Raw genomic sequence first — 12916 nt, forward strand, 5'->3', positions numbered from 1 at the left:
CTGTATGCCAATTCATTTTTATAGATGACACTACATCGCACACAAGTAGTGGAGATACTTTTGGGGACCGAGGATAATAAACGAATTGAGTGGCCAGCATGCTTCACAGATCAAATCCCCATAGAACACGCTTGGGAGTCAATAAGGAGACGCAGTGCTGCTCAAAATTCCCCTACAGAAAACAAACAACGCCTTATCCTTTGCTCTGAAGTAGGGCCAGTTTGCCTCAAGAATTCCTGAATCACCTCGTGTTTGTTAAACATGGTACGACATTGTCAGCGCTGCACTGCAGTTCGTACCCGACATTTTCCAAACTCAAAAGTCTCTCCGCATAGTTTTCTGTAATCACTGTACATTAATTCCTTACTTACATCCTTACTAAATTGGTACCTTACGAAATTGGAAAAAACGTATTGTAATTTAATTTGTACGACATTTATAACACACATTTTGTATAATATAATTTAGTAGTATGCTGGCAATATATTTATGTTCACATTTCCCTGAACTCAAGAACTGCATTTTTACCTGAACACAGGTAAAAATGCAGTTCGTTGTTAGCGTTTTAACACCAGCGTATACAATTATACATTAAAGCTACTTTACACTTCATTACCTGTATTAAAACAGCCATTATTAGCTTACTTACCTGGAATTAGAACTGAACAACTCCCATCAAAAGACCGGAAAAATTTACAGTCAGGGCGAAAGTAGTGAGGAAGATATTGAAAACCAAACCACTCACTTAGCATTAGTACAGAAGACAAGAACACTAGTAAGCAATCTTCCTCTAGTCGGATTGGAAATTAATTTCTGTGGGTGAAGTTGCATAATTGAAGTAGCAGGAAAGCAGAAAGAGTGGTTGAGTATATGACTCAAGAAGCAGTTATAGAGTTACTCGTTTCTTTAGGCAACTAAACAAAAAGTTACAAAAAGTACTTAAAATCAGGCAAAGAAACTATGTATATCCTAAATATCCTAAAAGCTAGTAACAAAATACTAGGAAGAGAAAAGCAAAATATAAGAAAACCATGGATAACTGAAGAAATATTAGATTTAATGGAGGAAAGGAGGCTAGACAAGAATGCAGAAAAAGTAGAACAGAAAGACAGAAAGAACAGAAGTACAAGAAATAAAAAATCTGATAAAAAGAAAATGTAAGCAATCAAAAGAAGAATACCTCCACGAAGAATGTAAGAAGACAGAACTGTTTAATAAAGGAAATCTAGAAACAGCTTATAACCAAATAACGAAAATCACAAGAAACTGAAAAAGGCTACAAATAATGATGTCTTAAAATAGATGAGAATGTCAAATAATTATTTATTCTGAAGAAATATTACAAGAATGGAAAAAATATCTTGAACACCTGTATCAAGGAGAGGAACGGGAATAAAATGATACAGAAACTGAAGACAATAGTGGACCATCAATAATAAAAGAAGAGTTTGAAAAAGTGCTTAAAGACTTAAGCTAGAAGAAAAGCTCAGGAATCGATAACATCCCAAGTGAAGCCCTTCAAAATCTGGATGAGGAAACAACAAAATGATATATTTGAACTAATAGCTAAAATATATGAAAATCGGGATCTCCCAGAACATTTCACAAAATCCCTGATAATACCAATCCCCAAGAAAGCAAATACTCTCCAATGTGACCAACACAGAGCAATAGCTCTAATTACACATATCAGCATAATCCTATTAAAAATAATATAAAACCGAATGCATAAAAGAATAGATTAACAACTAGAAGAAGACCAATAAGGATTCAGGAAAGGAAAAGGAACAAGAAAAGCAATACTAAACCTGAGAATTATAATCGAAAAAAGAATGGAGCTAAATCAAAAAACATATAAAAGCTTCAAGAATTTACAATGAACTTTGTCAAAAGCATTTGACAAAGTTCATTGTAAGATGTCCGCGCGGTTAGCCTAGTGGCTGTGTGCTTCGCAACCAAATGCTCGGGGAAGGAGTGGCCTAGGTTCGATTCCCGTCGCCGACATGAGGAGCTTAAGGATCTTCCTCTGCCATAGCCAAGTTAGCCGGTCTTGGACGTGAACAGCAGGGTTTTTCCTCGTATAGCCTGGGTTTTTCATCCCGCAAGCAGGTAAACCGGACCCGTGAACACACAAGGATCTACAGCCATAAATACTTAACCCCCCATGAGGGGGATCAACTCGTCCCAATAGGGACGGGGGGAGAAAAAGGGAGGACATTCCATACGAATAAATAAATAAATATATTGGAAGATGATGTGGAATATTATGAAGAAAATTCACATTGACTATAATGAGAGAAGCGTAATCAAACAGATATATGTAAGACAAATGGGATACATAAGAACAAATAATAAGGAAGAAACCGTAGATATTAGATGTGGAGTAAGACAAGGGTGCTTATTATCACCCTTGCTTTCAACATATATATTGAAAATGCCATCAGAGAAATTAAAGAGAAATCAAGCAGCGGCATAAAGATGGGTGGAGGGGAAATATTTTGCCTTAGATTTGCAGATGATATTGCATTCATAGAAAAAAGAGAATTAAAAACGTTAATCAAAACAGCAAATGAAATATTTAATAAATACCACATGAAAAAGATGTTGAAAAAACCAAAATTCTACTGAAAAGCAAGAAACCAAAATTCATAAAGAAAATTCAATTAAATGGGAAAGAGATACATTCAACTACCTAGGAAAATCAAAAGAAGACATAAAGATAAGAATAAGCATAGCAGAAAACCAATTCAATAAAAGGGAAAAGGTATTAAAAGGAAACTTAAATATACAACTAAGGAAAATATTTCTAAAAAACTTATATATGAAGTATAGCACTTTATGGCAGCGAAACATGGACAATGGGAACAGGAGATATTAGAAGACTGGAGGCATTTGAAATGTGTTGTTGGAGACGAATGCACAAGATGAAATGGACAGACAAAAATCGAATGTAGAGGTGCTTAAGTAAATGAACGCAGATCACTGAAAACGACATTAATAACAAGAAGATACAGATGGATTGGACATAACTTACGACATGAAAGTCTGACAAGAAGAATAATAGAAGGCAAAATCGAAGGAAAAAGAGAAAGAGGAACACCAAGGAAAAGATACTTTGATCAAATAAAACAAAAGCACTGAACTATAAAAATACTTCGAAATAAAGAGGAAAGCAACAGAAGAGAAGAATGGAAGGAAATGCTGCTGAGCTACCAGTCATAAGACTGATACAATAGAAGAAGAAGAAGATCACATCTCCTCTCCATATATTAGCTAGTTTTTGGAGCGCATAGACATCTATCCTCGTTGGAAACATCCCACAAACCTGCACCAATCTTTGTAACTTGTCTTTGAATCCTCCCCACCATTTCTTCGTTACCAAGAAATCGAGGTGACTAGACCTGTACGCAAAGTCCAAATGCGGTCTTATTAATGCCTTATAAAGTTGGACAATCACTTCCATATCCCTGCTTGTCATTGTGTTCTTTAACAACCATGTAATTTGATATGATGTTTTGGAAACCTTTGCAATACGCCCTTTAAACTTAAATTCTCTGTCAACAATAACTCCCAAAACCCTTGCCTCGTCAACTTCTTGCAGTTTAGTTCCATTAATATAGTAAGAAGCATGTGATCTCCTCTTCAGCGAAGTGCATCAACTTACGCTCAGTCACGTTAAACTGACAGCCATTTACCTTAGACCATACCGTCAGCCAATTAAGTCATTCTGCAAGTTATCTACATCACCTGAATTGACTATCACTCTTCCTAATTTTGCATCATCAGGAAACAAGTGCGTATTTCCTTTCAAATTATTTCCAGTATCACTAATGAGTAAATTAAATAATAGAGGACCAAGCACTGAGCCCTGAGGTACACCACTAGTCATCTGCCCTCTCCTGGAACTCAGCTCCTACATAAACCACAATTTGATATCTATCCACAAGCCACCCTCTAATCGAAATCACCATCTTCGTTTCCAGACCCATTTCCTCCAATTTATGCAACAGAGATCCGTGTGGAATCCTGTCAAATGCCTTTGCAAAGCCTGGTAGTGTCACTGAGTAAGGATTTCCTTTATCCAACTCCACTGTTACTTTATTTAAGAAAGTAAGCAATTTACTAAGGCAAGACCTACCATTCACAAAACCATGTGCCCCTTATAAATTATCATATTTCTGTCCATCCAATCCTGATTTCAAATTTTTATCAATTTTCCCAAAACCTTAACCACCACTCCAGATATACCGATTGGTCTATAATTTGCTACCTCTGTCTTGGAGCCTCCCTTATGCAGTGAAATTATTTCCTCCCGCTCTTTCCATTCTACTGGAACTTCACCAAAACTGTGACTTAAATCATGCTAATTTGCCAATACATACCACCTACATTCTCCCTTATACCCGTTGGATTATTATTACTACTATTATTATTATTATTATTACTATTATTACGGGCAACTCCAGGGAGTCATTAGACTCATCGAGGGAGGCCCCAAATCATATTCATCACAACTATTCGACATTCATACAGTATCTATCATACCTCGCCTTAAACTCATTCACTGTCACAGCATCCACCACAGACTCAGGGAGCGCATTCCACTCATTCACTACTCTAAAAGTAAAGAACCCAGCTCTAACACCTTTACTAACCACACTTTTGCCCAGTTTCCATGGATGTCCCCTAGTCCTCCCAAAACCAGCCCTGTTCTCAAAAATATCTTCTGAATTAATTTTATAGAAACCCTTCAGTAATTTGAATGTCTCAATCATATCTCCCCTCCTCCGCCTATCAACCAATTTTTGCAACCCACAAATCCTCAACCTGTTCTCATACGGTTCATTCCACAGACCTGCTATCATCTTGGTCACTCGCCTCTGGATCCTCTCCACCTCCTCCCCATCAAGAAGAAACCTAGGTGACCAAATCTGAGCACAGTAGTCAAGATGGGGTCTTATCAAGGCTCGATACAGAGGAACAATAACCTGCTTGTCTCTGCTTGTCAACGTATTCTTCAGCAACCAAGTGATTTGATGAGCTGATTTGGCCACTTTTGCAATGTGTCCCCTAAATTTCAATTCCTTATCCACCAACACTCCTAAATCTCGTGCCTCATCAATTTCCTGGAGCACGGTTACACCAATGCAGTAAACTGCCGCCAATCTTTTCACCCCAAAATGCATAACCATACATTTTGCCACATTAAATTGACATCCATTCTCCTTAGCCCAAACCTCCAATCTATCCAAATCATCCTGCAAAATTTTGACGTCATCTGCATTCACTATTGCCCTACCCAACTTCGCATCATCTGCAAACAAATGAACTGTTCCTCTCAGATCCTTTCCTATATCATTTATGAACAAATTAAACAGCAGTGGTCCAAGAACAGATCCTTGTGGCCCACCACTAGTCACAGGCTGTCTTGTGGAATCTACTCCTGAGTAAACCACTCTCTGATATCTCTCCGTCAACCACCCTCCTATCCATCTCACCAACCCTATGTTCATTCCCATATGCTGCAATTTCCTGATTAGAATTCCATGTGGTATCCTGTCAAAGGCCTTAGCAAGGTCCAGTAGAATCACTGTAACCCCATTACCCTTATCCAGTTCAGCCGTAACTGTGTTATAATACGTGAGCAAGTTACTGAGGCATGACCTACCCTTCACAAAACCATGCTGTCCCCGATACAGTATCCCATTTTCTTCTATCCAATATTGTATTTTCCTCTTGACTATTTTCTCTAAGATCTTGATAATGATTCCTGTTATGCTGATTGGCCGGTAATTTTCAACAGCAGCCTTGGAACCACCTTTGTGCAGTGGAACTATTTTCCCCTCTTTCCACACCCTTGGGACTGACCCAGTCCTGAGGCTCAAATTAAACAAAATGGTCAAGGGCACTGACAATTCTTTGGCCGCTTCACGTACGACACGAGCTGGTATAGCATCCAATCCTACAGATGTATTGACATTGAGGTTCTGTAATAGACTAGTTACCTCTACTTCATTCATCACAATTCCAGTATATGCTGTTGGTTCTTCCATTCCTGCAAAGTCACCACCTGGATTATATACTCTTGCAAAGTGCTCGCTCAGTAATTCCACAATATCGACTGATTCGGTTATCTCCCTACCCTCAGCATTTTTTAAGATCATTCTACCATGAGCATTTTTCCTTTTACTTGCAACATATTGAAAAAACTGTTTGGGATTCTCTTTAGCCTGCGTGGCCAATTTCCTTTCGTAATCTGCTTTTGCTTTTCTTACCACCCTTGTTACAATCCTGGCCTGAGCTTTATACTGTTCCTATGCCTGATGGTCACCCTTCTCCTTAAATTCCCTCCATAATTGTTTCTTTTTTTGCAGCTCAAGCTTAATAGTGTTATTCATCCATTTAACCCCTACTTGATTTATTATTCGGACTTTTGGTATACCGTCAACCATTGCCTCCTGCAAACAGTTCTTAACCACCTGAGGTTCTGTAATAGACTAGTTACCTCTACTTCATTCATCACAATTCCAGTATAAGCTGTTGGTTCTTCCATTCCTGCAAAGTCACCACCTGGATGATATACTCTTGCAAAGTGCTCGCTCAGTAATTCCACAACTTCTATACTCTTACCACCCTTGTTACCATCCTGGCCTGAGCTTTATACTGTTCCTGCGCCTGATGGTCACCCTTCTCCTTAAATTCCCTCCATAATTGTTTCTTTTTTTGCAGCTCAAGCTTAATAGTGTTATTCATCCATTTAACCCCTACTTGATTTATTATTCGGACTATTGGTATACAGTCAACCATTGCCTCCTGCAAACAGTTCTTAACCACCTCCCATGCACTATCAACATCCAGCCCTTGCAGTTTTACATGCCATGGCATTGAGCCAAGCACACACCTAAGCTTGTCATACTTACCAGCCCGGTAATTCCACATGTACCTTGTCTTAATTGTAAATTCGACTCCTTCAGCCACCTCCCAAGTCATGACCTTATGGTCACTCTCACCAATTAGTGGCAACATGGACATGTTCGTTACAGCCACATTCTCAGTTGCAATTACTAGGTCCAGCACTCTCTGCCCCCTGGTATTTTCCAATACATGTTGCCGTAGATAGTTGTCCCTTAATAACCGCATAAAATCCAATTCCTTCCTCCCATGTGCCCTCTCCTCTTTCCAGTCAATGTTACCATAATTGAAATCACCCATAATAATTACCCTCCTTCCACTCATTTCTTCTATTTGCTTATGCATACTATCCCCACCATCCACTCCATCACCCGGTCTATAGCAGCACCCAATTGTATATTTTGTTCTGCTAGATTCTATCTCACACCAAACAGCCTCAAATGTGCTTTTTTCCCCATCCTGCAGTTCAACTTCTATACTCCTTGGCTGAAGCTCATCAGCTATCATCAATAACACTCCTCCCCCTTTTTATTCACCCTGTCACTCCTGAACACGCTATACCCGTCGCATTAATTCCCACTAGCTTTATCATCTTCTGTCAGCCATGTTTCACTAATACCGACAACCTGTGGCCTGGAAGTGCCAACCATGGCCAAAAACGTTTCCTTCTTGTTCCTAATACTCCTGGCATTAGTGTACATGAATCGCAGAAGCCCATTTGTCCCATCCCTACTTTGATGCCTTATACTAACTACCCCATTCTGATTTGTTGTCCGTCGTACTCGCTCGGGCATAATATACTCATTCATACACTTAACTGTCCCCCTAAAGTCTGCATATCTACTCCCCCCCTCTTAATAAATCTAGTTTCCCTGAGTCTATGCATCCACTTCCACATCATTCATCAACACTCTTTCAAGTCTCCGTACACCAACTGCATTCAAATGTAACTCATCCATCTTATATAAGTCCTTTCGCCCATCGAACTCATTCCACACATCCACAAATTCCACACCACTCTCCATGCATAACCCACACATAAAGTCATTGGCAATTATGGCCCTCCTAAACACTTCGCTGTCATACCGCGGTAAGATACTCACCATCCTAACTCTCTCACTCTTCTCTTTTGCTATCTCAAACAACTCCCTCACATCCTCTATCATTTCCATTTTGTCCTCCTTCAAATCATTCGTTCCTGCCACGATTATCATCTCTTTCACCCTCCGTTTTTGCAGTCGAATAGATTCGCTGACGTCCTTTATGTTCGCACCCGGCTGGTACGACTTCGTTAAACTCTCAATTATTACGCCTCTTAATAGCGAATCCCCATACAGCACTCGCGCCTTCATTTTATTGACGTTCACAAACATTCTATTATTTGCCGTCACAGACTTCCGCAGGTTATTTGTCGGTACGTTCAACACACATTTTTCCAGTTGTCTTTTAGCTCTGTGTATCGCACCATTCAAACGGGCAATTTCACTACTCGCATTTATCTCACAATTTTCATTATCGATCAAATCATCCATTCTTTCTGTGTTTCTACCTTCCTTTACACTTTCAGCGACGCTCTCACACCTATCGGGCACTACCACGCAATTCTCTAGCACACCCGCCATTTTCTACATTCTGACTATCGTTAACGATATTACTCTCGACACACGAAACACGCTTGAAGTCCTCATTCTCTTTACACTTTCTACACATATTAACTCCACTATCACTTTCTAACCAGACTCCTACCGCTCTTCGCAAGGCATACATCTCACAGACAGCACGTTGCATAAATTCGTTTACATCAAACTCTTAAACAAACATGGCGACCTGGCCGCCATTTTTTTCTTTATCGGTGCCATGTGTACGCTATCTTTTCTTAAAAATAATAATTAAAATAACAGAAAACACGCAAAAATTGCACAGACACACCAAGAAACAAAAAGCAAACAATACTACTTAAAATTCTAGTAAAATATCTAATGTTAACACAAAATACTACTAATCTTTTCAGGAGCTCTCGATAAGCCGACGATCTAATCAGTGCGACACCAAGCGGCCTGATCGATTATAGCAGTAACCGATTATATATTTCGCCCTGTTGATCTCTATCTCACACTAAACAGCCTCATACGAACTGCCCTCTACATACCTGTCACCTTGATGACTTCTACCATTTTTGGCTTTAATGCTTCGTCTATGATTAGTAAAACCCCGCCCATCATTCTGTCCTCTCTTCTGCCTGAAAATAATGTATTCCTTATATTCAATTCCTATAACTATGTCATTGTTAGTTAACCAAGTCTCACTAATTCCTATAATTTTTGGCCAAGTTGTACTAAGTAATGACAAAACTTCTTCACACATATTGCAGTTTATGTATCGGAAATTAGTATACATAAACTACGATACTCCCTTTCTCCTGGTGGGCTAATTCACACGCAGGTGTGAATTAGCCTACTCTGTATACTGTTAATTTTCAGAGAACAATTAATCCCAAATTCATAGCGATTAATAACCTTAGAACTATTTACCGCTGACTCTATCACCTGCCTCCCTAACAAATCCCAATTCGTTGTTTTTGACCATTTATTCTATTTAAGTCGGCCTGGTTGGCCGAGTGGCTAGCGTATCCGCTCTCCAGCCAATAGGCTGCGGGTTCGAACCCCGAGTAGACATGGATGTTTGTGATTGTCTTCCACCTTCATACATTCCTTCACCCAAGTATAGATATGCTCTCCCAATATGGACTGGGTCACCATGGGAGTAGTAGACCCAAAATCTCCCGCAATGGAAGAGGCTTTCACCCTACAGTGGGTCGAAAATAGGCTGTTCATCATCATCATCTTCATCACTCTATTTAAATTAAGGGGATATTAAATCCCACATTGTTTCAAAACCGAATAAGAAACTCAAAGTTCGGAATCAAAGAGTTTCATGCCGAATACAGTCAACTATAAAAGTAGCGGATATTAGCGTAAGCCAAAGCACATAGTACAAACTCGGGCAACTCGTAGCTAAGGTGGGTAAAGCTCTGATCACTATTCTTAGTATTTCCCATAATGTAAAAACATCTCCTAGGAGATGTATGATGTTATACATTATGGTGGAAGGTCACTACCTAGACCAGTTTCGATCTTTATTGAGGTCTCATCAGTGAGTAGGTAGACCAAATTAATACTGAGGGTATAGCGAAAAGAACTTATATACCCTGCTATACGAGTTGCCAAACAGGTGCACCCATTAAATTACTTAAATAAATAAAGAGCCAATTGGCTTCATTTCGGTGATGAAACATTATTTAAATTAAGGGGATATTAAATCCCACATTTATAGGATTCCATTTACTCTATCTTTTATCAATACATGTTTTAAATGCCAAGCTCCCAATTGATTTAAGTGTAAACCATCTTTCTTAAAATACCCCTTCCATTTATCAAACTAATCCCAAACACTCATAAAATGAATATTCACTTTCATTTCTATGCAAAAGCTATTACACAATATTGATATCATTCCATTTACTATAATTGCTCTTCTGTTTAATTCATCACTGTCAATCTTGGTAGCACATTAATAACCTTTCCACTCTAGCTGTTTGTATTCGTTGCTATCATTAGGTACTTCAAATCCTGTCTCATAGATTTTATTTCGCTATCTATCATTCTTCCCCACAACTGCAATAATTTCATTCACTCTATCCCTCTGCAATTTCACAGCCTCGGTTACATGCTTAATCTTCGACCATGGATAACACGCTTTAATTACTCTAACATCCTTCACAACCTTGACTTCCTTTACCTCACTGATGCTTGTTTTTGTCCTTGATCTTCTCTCTCATATTCTTTCGTATATCGCTCAGTAATCTCTGTGAATGTGTTTCTGCACTTTTTATTCCATGAAAACACTCACTTAATTCGTTACTAAATAATCTGTCATTCTTAATCCTTGTTATTCGTAATCCCCCCATACTTTCTATCCCATAAACAACAGAACATATTGGAATGCTGCAAGATAGACTATACAAATTGGTCAGATCAAAATTATAAAATATATTACAGTAATATAAAATGTCAGTTCCTTTGTCTTAGGAAAACCTGCACAACACAATTTACTCCGTATGCTTCTATCAGTTACATTGGGACATGGTTGTATAAAACAGGCATATTTCCTATGAGACTGATTGCACCTAACTGTGAAATCTTGATAATCACTTAAACTTGAGACATTAGACAAACTATATTTATCATCATATATTTACACTAAACGTTCGGTGTTTATACCAATCAAGTAAAGCAGGCAAAACAGTTGACATTAGAAGTTGCGAAATGGACTCCATAATCTTTCGTTTCCACCTTGACATCAGATTCAAGAGTGATACCATAGACACACAGGATGATAAAGATGTTAATAGTCTGGATTGTCATCCATAGTAACTACAGAAGAAATGGTTGATTCTGGTGACATCAAATCTAGAAAATAAAGGATTGTTGTCATCACTACCCAAGATTTTGAATAGCGAATAGAATTTACTGAAGCATCAGCAACTGAAAGGGAGAATACAATGGTAAGCAGACATTAGCCTGACAGTTGGCAGCAACCAGGTTTGATATCAAGTCATCTATAACACTGTTACTTGAGTTATCAAATGATGATTCCAAATATTTACCCACTTTAATTTTACTAAGTGGGAAAGAAACCAGCGTTTCAAGATGCTTAACCTCTGACGATGTCTGCCTTATATTAAATATATCAGGATATTTCTCCATTTGACTCTTTGTAACGTTTAGACGTAAGTCCATCACAGGTTTCTTTGACGATTTCCCTGTGTTTCCTTCGTTGATAGCCGCTTTCTTTGAACAGACAATATGGCTATGCATATTCGGTTTCCCAGCTTCCTAACGATCATTACCTGAAGCTCCCCTGCTGTGTGCCTTCCACAGGCCCATAGCACGTACTAGCAACATCCAGAAACATTTTAATTTTTAGCAACACCGCAGCCTTTAATAATGATCGAAGCATATCCCGTGAAATATTAATTAAGCAATATATTGAACCATCAACTTTAAGTCATTTAACTTCATATCGCTAAATGTCACAGCAGGATGACTCCTTGCGTTTTTCAAAAATAAACAGTAGAGAAGAGAGCTGCTTGCAGATAGAACTATTTTGTGAGCCCTTAAGGGTTATTCCCTCCCCTCACACGATAATGTTACCATCAACCAAACTTTCTAGCAAGTAAATTATCAAAAGCAGTTAATATATTATATTTTTTGATTGTGACCTTTCAAGCAAATGTTCTGTAATCTTGTTATTGTATATAGTACTGAACTAAGATTAAAATAAAATACACATATTAGGAATTCTTTAACCAGAAAATTAGAATTTCTTTAACGTGCACAAACCTACCTCACCATACCATGTTCCTACTGAAATTAGGCTTACGTTTGGCTGAAATATACACACTAAATTAAACTAGTAAGGAACAAGCAAACTATCCGGTCATTTTGATCACTGACAGATAAGGTATTCCAGCTGGCAGAATTATATCATTTCACCATTCATATAAAACTGAAACTTAGAATTCACCTAAGTACTTAAAAAACTCTGCAGGAATTGTTAAAATGCTTCAAACACATCATTACACAGAAAACATTAAACAATCAAAATACCTAACACAAAAATGTACATGCGTTGCTTCAAAGAATCATCTCAGTATTATATACTTGTAATCAATAATTTTCAATTTAACACCCAGTACACATCCTCTGAGAATGGCAAGATTAGGCTTAACAACAACCCGATCACAATAGTAAGATTAGGCCTAAGAACATCACTATCACAATACTGTAGTAAGATTAGCTTAAGAGCAAAGATTCCATACTCATGCAATCTGATATAAAAAAAAAACCCAATTATACCAAATAAAAACACCCCATACAAAAATATAAACACATACTTCAAAGAACATTCAACTGAGACGTACACATTGATAAAATAACCTTTT

The sequence above is a fragment of the Typopeltis vanoorti genome, chromosome 9 (assembly GCF_054136105.1).
Source record: "Typopeltis vanoorti isolate ZY-2024b chromosome 9, IOZ_Tvanoo_1.0, whole genome shotgun sequence".
Taxonomy (NCBI): domain Eukaryota; kingdom Metazoa; phylum Arthropoda; class Arachnida; order Uropygi; family Thelyphonidae; genus Typopeltis; species Typopeltis vanoorti.